The 7,695-nt window shown below is 44.7% G+C and overlaps 1 pseudogene; it reads left to right on the top strand.

Moving 5' to 3' along the window:
- The first annotated feature begins 1,375 nt into the window (after positions 1 to 1,375).
- Positions 1,376 to 5,417, top strand: LOC101597309 (annotated as a pseudogene).
- Positions 5,418 to 7,695: the final 2,278 nt, after the last annotated feature.

Below are 7,695 nucleotides of genomic sequence, written 5' to 3'. Positions count from 1 at the left end.
TAAAAATAAACCAAAAAAAAGGTGTGTTGCCATTATACCTGGCTTAAATTTTAAAAAGTAATAATAAATTATCTAGTCTCTACTGTTGTTATAGCAGTACAAAACAAACTAAGACAGCCCCATGGAAACTTTTTTGTTTTGTTTTCTATGATCTTTAGGGTTTTTTTGTTGTGCTTGTTATTCGGTTTGTTGTTGTTGTTTTGGTTGTTTGTTTTTCACAGTAGGGTCTTACTGAAACCCAGGCTGACCTGGAATTCACTATGGAGTCTCAGGCTGGCCTTGAACTCACAGGGCTCCTCCTACCTCTGCCTCCTGAGTGCTGGGATTAAAAGCGTGCGCCACCACGCCCGGCTTTGAGTTTGAGATGTTTGAAGCGCGCAGTCCTTTCCGCGGTGTTTAACGCTCCTCGCTCTGGGTTCGTTGGTGCTCCCTGTGTGTAGACTAACGTGCTACTTTCTGGGCCAGTGGTAGTTGCTTTTCTTGTTGCTGAGAAAACTGCGTGCTGGAAGCCACTTGGGGTGGTTTATTTTGGGGCATCACATTCTGCCCATCACGTCACGGTGGGGAGGACATGGCATGGTGGATCAGGAAGACAGGGCAGGACTGGAAGCAGGGCAAGCCCACAGCCCTTAAGGCCTGTTGGCAGTGGCCTTTATCTGCCAGCTGAGGCCAACAGCCCAAAGACTCCACAAGTCCCTTCAGCAAAGGGGGTCAAGTATTCAAACGCATGGGCCCATGGGGTGCATTTCACATCCAAAACATAAGAGCTGGACGAGTGCACAGCGAGAGCTATCTGCCCCTTGTTGGTAATGTTAATTTTGAACTCCAAAGGTGGGCTCCATTTCTCCGTTGCATAATCACTATTTTCCCTTCTTTTGCCATCAATAAGGGTCCGCGGTTAGACTTTCGGACAACTCCCTGCCTGTCATCAAAATCTCCTCTTAGACTAAACATCTACTGATGAAGCTGGGCGCGGTGGAGCACGCCTTTAATCCCAGCGCTTGGGAGACAGAGGTAGGAGGATTGCAGTGAGTTCGAGGCCACCCTGAGACTCCATAGTGAATTCCAGGTCAGCCTGGGCTAGAGTGAGACCCTACCTCGAAAAACCAAAAAAAAAAAAAAAAACAAAACATCTACTGATGGTTCTTGCCTGCTCCAGCCTTTACCTGGTTGGGGTGGGGGCAGGTGGGAAGGAGTCTGGGCAGAGATGTGCCTGTTTGAAATTTCAGGGGACAAACTAAATGTCATGTTTTCAGGGAGGCTAAAATATTTCTGTCCTGCTGTGTTTTCCAGAGGGAGAAAGGAAAGAAGTGAGTTAAGAGGAAGCAGGGAGACCGGGGGATGCGTCCGTGGGTCAAGTGCTTGCCGTACAAGCATGATAACGTGGGCTCGGATCCGCAGCACCTATGTAAATGCCTGGGACAGCAAAGAGGGCCTGGAATCCCTGTGTAAGGGAGGCAGAGACGGGAGGATCCCAGGGTTTGCTGACCAGCTCGCCTAACTGAATGGGTGAGCTCCAGGCTCAATGAGACTTTGGGAGAGATGACTCAGCAGTGAAAGGTGCTTGCTTGTAAAGCCTGTCAGTCTGGGTTCAAGTCCCAGGTCCCCACGCACAAAGTGGCACATGCATCTAGCATTCATTTGTGGTGGCAAGGGGTCCTGATGCATCCATTCTTTCTCTCTCCTGTGCACGTTCTCTCTCTAATAAACAAAAATATTTTAAAGGGCTAGAGAGATGGCTTAGCGTTAAGGTGATTGCCTGCAAAGCCTAAGGACACAGGTTCAATTCCCTGTTACCCACATAAACCAGATGCTCAAGGTGACACATGTGACCAGAGTTTGTTTGCAGTGGCTGGAGGCCCTGGCATGCTTATTCTCTCCCTGTCTGCCTATCCAAGTCCATGGTGAGCCAGTGAGTTTATTAAGGTGACTTCTAGAAGTAACAGTGAGGGGTTAGTTACAGGTGCATGAATGAACCCAAACAGTTGCATCACCAGAAAGTCCTACCTCAGTATGGTGACACTCTCCAGAAGGCTGTGTCAATGACGTTCCCTCTTCAGTTAAACGTCCACCTCCTGTGCGCAACCACAGCTCCCTGGACCACTTGCAACTAAGTGGGACAGTAGGCAGGAGGGGGTGGCTGGAATCTCAGCTGAAGTCCAGTGACCCTCCCCAACCCTCTTTCTGTGAGGGAACATCAACAGATCCTAGCCTGTGAGGGTTTCACACACGTGGTCACAGCTGCTGTGATGTCAAGATGGCAATGCCACATAATGTCTTCGGGCAAGTGCCTTTCACCACAGAGTCCTCCCCACAGGCCCCCTGTCCTGTCTGGAGGCATTTGGATTTTGCCCACTCAGGACAGAGACTTCTGTTTTCTGTGAATCCTGAAGAATAGTGTCTCACTGCAAAAAAAAAAAAAAAAAAAAGTACGGCTATTGATTTTTTTATTTGACTATCTTGCATTGATGAATCTCTTTAGCCGCTAAGTGCAAATGACAGTAGAAACATCAATTTAAAGGAAAAAAAAAAAGCCAATATCCTAATTGGGAGCACTATTAGACCCAATCAAGTGGCAGCCAATCAAAGAGGTTATTACATCCATTTTATAAATGAGGCAATTCTTTCTCCTTTAAGCTGTTTATTTCTGTAACTGGAAAGATGGGCATGAATGAATGAAAAAAGAATGATGTGCTGTTAATCCTGTCACACCTTAAAGAATGCCCCCCAGGGTCTAGAGAGATGGCTTAGTGGTTAATGTGCTTGCCTGCAAAGCCTAACAACCCTGGTTTGGTTCCCCAGTGCCCATCTAAAACCAGAACAGTGGGGCATGCATCCGGAGTTCATTTACATTGCTAGAGGACCTGGCATGCCCATTCTCTCTCTCTCTCTCTCTCTCTTTCTCTCTCTACCCCCCCACCGTAAAAAAAAAACAAAACAATAATTCAGATAACCCCAGTTGCTCAGGGAATAAAACCACTGATCAACCACTGGGACTTCATGAAATTACAAAGCTTTTGTACAGCAAAGGACACTGTGAATAGAGCAAAGAGGCAATTTACAGAATGGGAGAAAATGTTTGCCAGCTATACATCTGACAGGGGATTAATATCCAGGATATACAAAAAACTCAGAAAACTAAATAAGAAATAAAACAACCCAATTTAAAAAATGGCTATGGAACTAAATAGAAAGTTCTCAAAAGAAGAAATACAGATGGCATATAAACATCTAAAAAAAAAAGTTCTACATGCTTAGCCATCAGGGAAATGCAAATTAAAACGACTTTGAGATTCCATCTTACTCCTGTCAGAATGGCTACCATCATGAAAACAAATGACCATAAATGCTGGCGAGGATGCAGCAAAAGAGGAACCCTTCAGGGCCCTGACCCAGCCAGGGGAGACTTGCTAGGGGCTGGAGTGGCCACCGGCTACCTTGGGGCTGTTGGCTTCTCACAACCCCGTTGCCCTGCCCCCGAGGTTGGATCACCATGGCCACCCACATCCAGCCTGCTCTGGGATGGTGAGTAGCGAGGCAGATTCACCTCGAAAGGTGGTGATTTCAAGCCCAGGAATCTTTTTTTTTTTTTTTAATTGTTTTTATTTATTTATTTATTTGAGAGCGACAGACACAGAGAGAAAGACAGATAGAGGGAGAGAGAGAGAATGGGCGCGCCAGGGCCTCCAGCCTCTGCAAACGAACTCCAGACGCGTGCACCCCCTTGTGCATCTGGCTAACGTGGGACCTGGGGAACCGAGCCTCGAACCGGGGTCCTTAGGCTTCACAGGCAAGCGCTTAACCACTAAGCCATCTCTCCAGCCCAAGCCCAGGAATCTTACCCATCTTCTTCACCGATATGGTTTGTGGACTCTGATGATCCAAATCTGACCTTAGGGGCTGGAGAGACAGCTTAGCGGTAAAGGTATTTGCTTGTAAAAACAAAGGACCCAGGTTTGATTCCCCAGGCCCCACATAAGCCAGATGCACAAGGGACACATGTATCTGTAGTTCATTTGCAGTTGGCTACAGGCCCTGGCATGCCCGTTCTCTTGTTATCTCTCTCTCTTCTCTCTATCTCTCTCTGCTTGCAAATAAATAAATAATTTTTTTTTTTAAAAAAACTACATCTGACATCAGTTCTGGAGCATCTAGAAGATACTAAGAACAAAACTTGAATGGGAAAAGGGAAGAAGTGACTTCAGAAGAGAAGGAGGAAGAAGAGATGGCTGAAGATATAGGACACTTGGATCACTCTGAGATGAAAGGAAGAGTCCATCTGAAAGACCCCCCAGAGGGAGACCTTCACTCAAGTCTCGAGATAGCACGCACCCAAAGACACTCGGGAGACCTACCTTGCTGCAAAAGCATGAGGCTTTATTCCGGAAACCAGAGCTCTGGGGTCGACACGTATCTCATGCAGGAGACAGAGGAGTCGACCCTGAGCCCTGTTGGGTGTTTCTTTTCATAGGGTTTTTAGCAAGGAAGGGAAAGGGGAGGGGGTTTCACAAGGGTATTTGCCAAGCTTGCACAGTTATGTCTACATATCTTATTTGTGCATAACCAGAGTTTAAGTACTTGGTCAGGCTGTCTTGGAAAACTATTTTTTTTTCTCTTCCTGGGACATAAAGTTTAGGTTGACCCGACCAACCCATATCTTGGGCCACCCGCAGCCAGCCTATCTTTTAGCTTATCTTTGATTTACTTCTTCCAGGAATATACAGTTCAGGCTGACCCCTAGCTGTTTCTTCACTAAGTTTACTTAAAAATTTTCCATCCTGCCTTTCACATCAATGGGAAAAAGTCAGAGGATGACGGAATTGAAAAAGAAAATTTGGCAATATTGGAGAAAATTAGGAAGACTCAAAGGCAAGACCATTTAAATGGTGCAGCGTCTGGGTCACTGCAGGCTTCGGATAGAATTATGAAAGAGCTCAGGGACATATATAGATCACAGAGTTCTGAAACAGGGATTTATTCCGTGGAACTGAGAGCTTATATGGCTGGCATGTTGAACTACAGAAGGTTGCCCTGGATAGTCCTTTACATAGCGATCTTCAGATCTTGGAAGAAAAAGAAGGCATGGAATATATTTTGCTTAACTTTGCTTTTAAGGATAAGTTTCCATTTGAGCCTCAATTTGTTCAAGTTGTGTTACCGGATTTCTCAGGAAGGTATGTTTTGGGTGGAGGAGCATTATGTATGGAACTGTTCACAAAATAGGGCTGGAGCAGGGCCTACTTAATAGAATCGGCCATCATGCAGGTAAATGCTACCTTCGTGAAAAGAAAAGCCAAAGTGCAGTTCAGAACAAACCAGAATCAATATAATCTAGCATGGGCCCAGCCGTCCTGTAATTCTGTCATACAGATGCATGAGAAAAATGGCTGTATACTCCTCCAAAGGAAGATGGCTAAATACGTTGACTGTCATATATCTGGACCAGTGTTGCTTTAAAGAAAATATTTCCGGGCTGGAAAGATGGCTTAGCGGTTAAGTGCTTGCCTGTGAAGCCTAAGGACCCCGGTTCGAGGCTCGATTCCCCAGGACCCACGTTAGCCAGATGCACAAGGGGGGCACACGCGTCTGGAGTTTGTTTGCAGTGGCTGGAGGACCTGGTGTGCCCATTCTCTCTATCTCGTCCTCTTTCTCTCTGTTGCTCTCAAATAAATAAATAAATAAATAATAAATGAATAAATAAATAAAATATATTTTAAAAAAAGAAAATATTTCCAGCAGCAGACACAAGCTTTGAGTGACCCTATAACAGCAGTACCAAAGATGTTAGCTAATAGATAATTTAGTGGATAATCTGTGAACTGACATGCAGACCAAGTTACAACCTTCTCATTCTGCTCATGTTAGGTATCTTGGACTGAGCAGTGGGGTCTTTACTGTGTTTTTTTTTCCTGATAAATACACGTACTGGCCACTCTTTATCACCTCTTTCTTGAAAAGTGAAATCTTGTGAGAGGAAAGCCAGCATCAGTTTGCTGCAGTTGTAACTTTACAGTAACTTTCCTATGTTGAGCCTATGGGATGTGAGGATTTGCACAATATTGTTCATTTAGAGCCAATAAAAATTTAATTGATGTTCAAAAAACAAAAAACAAAAAAAAAAAAAGAGGACCCCTTCTACACTGTTGGTGGGAATGCAATCTAGTTCAGCCATTGTGGAAATCAGTGTGGAGGTTCCTGAGACAGCTAAAAATAGATCTACCATATGACCCAGCTATAGCACTCCTAGGCATATATCCTAAGGACTTGTCTCACTACCTTAGAGATACTTGCTCAACCATGTTAATCGCCGTTCTATTCACAATAGCTGGGAAATGGAAGCAGCCTAGATGTCCCTCAACTGATGATGCATAATGAAGATGTGGCACAATAGAGTTCTACTCAGTGGTAAAGAAATATGAAGTTGTGAAATTTGCAGGAAAATGGATTATTAATCCATTTGGATTAAATGGAAAGGATTATACTTAGTGACATAACCCAGGCCCAGAAAACCAAAGGTCACATGTTCTCTCTCATATGTGGATCCTAGCTACAAATAATTGGACTTCTGAGTGAGTTGGAATAAAACTCAATAGCAAAGGCCAGCAAGCTATAAAGAAAGAAATAAAAGAAAGAAATAAAAAGGGAGGGAGGGGGAGACTTAATAGGATGGTATTGTATATATGTAAGTAGAATAGATTAATGGGGGTGAAAAGGCCTAAGTGAGGTGAGGGGAAGAGATTGAGTAAAGGAAAGGTGGAGGGAGGGCTAATCAAAATCTAAGAGGATATAAATAAGTCATGTGAAAACTTACTTTTTGTACAATGGAATACCCAGAAGCCATAGATTGTTATTAGAAAACTTTCAGTGCCAAGGATAGGATTTCTTCCAGTCAGTTGTTGGCCAACTGATCAGATCCCTGATGCCCACAAAACATTGCAGGCCATTGCTGAGGCTCTGGTATGCCACCAGAGATAGATGGTAAGACCCTACTGCTGAAGACTACACATACTTGGGCTGCAAGGTCACTGAGAAATCTTACTGGAGCTGAGCTGAAAATCTCCTCCATGTAGACCAGCTGACAAAAAGCTAGAAAAAGTCACACTGCATGCAGTTCAATGGGACAAAGAGAAATCACCAGTAGAGATACTCAACAGTGGACACATCAAGCCTTAAATTTGGCCAGCCAGGCCAAATGAACCAACAGGTGCAATAGTAGCATGTCTGTTATGGGGGAAACAAACCACCCTCTAATTGGACTGGAGGCCCGCTCCATGTGAGGGAATACATGCTGGATACTGCAAACCTATGACAGGGGAAGTCATGAGCCCTACTGGTGTAACATCTGCTGGTATCTGGCTAAATGTATATATTCTGCTCACCAAACTGCCCAGGAAGCACTTCTCTTAATATTCATACCCATGTATTAATGCTACTCTCATTTTTGGTTAGAGAAGCTTCTCCTTTAACATGGCAGGGACCTTGGGATGACTCAGAAGGCACCATGGTGCTGAGAAGAAGTGACAGAGGAGTGCTCAGCACTGCAATATCTCTATCACACCTTCCAAGGCTCAGGGTCCATTGTGGAAGAGGTGGTGGAAAGAACATAAGAGCCAAAGGAAGGGTAGAACTCCTTACGATGTGCTCCTCCAGACACAAAATGGCCTGGATACCCATGACCTCAAAGTTCCTGACACT

The sequence above is a fragment of the Jaculus jaculus genome, chromosome 7 (genome assembly GCF_020740685.1).
Source record: "Jaculus jaculus isolate mJacJac1 chromosome 7, mJacJac1.mat.Y.cur, whole genome shotgun sequence".
Lineage (NCBI taxonomy): Eukaryota > Metazoa > Chordata > Mammalia > Rodentia > Dipodidae > Jaculus > Jaculus jaculus.
This window is presented reverse-complemented; position numbering and strand designations above follow the sequence as displayed.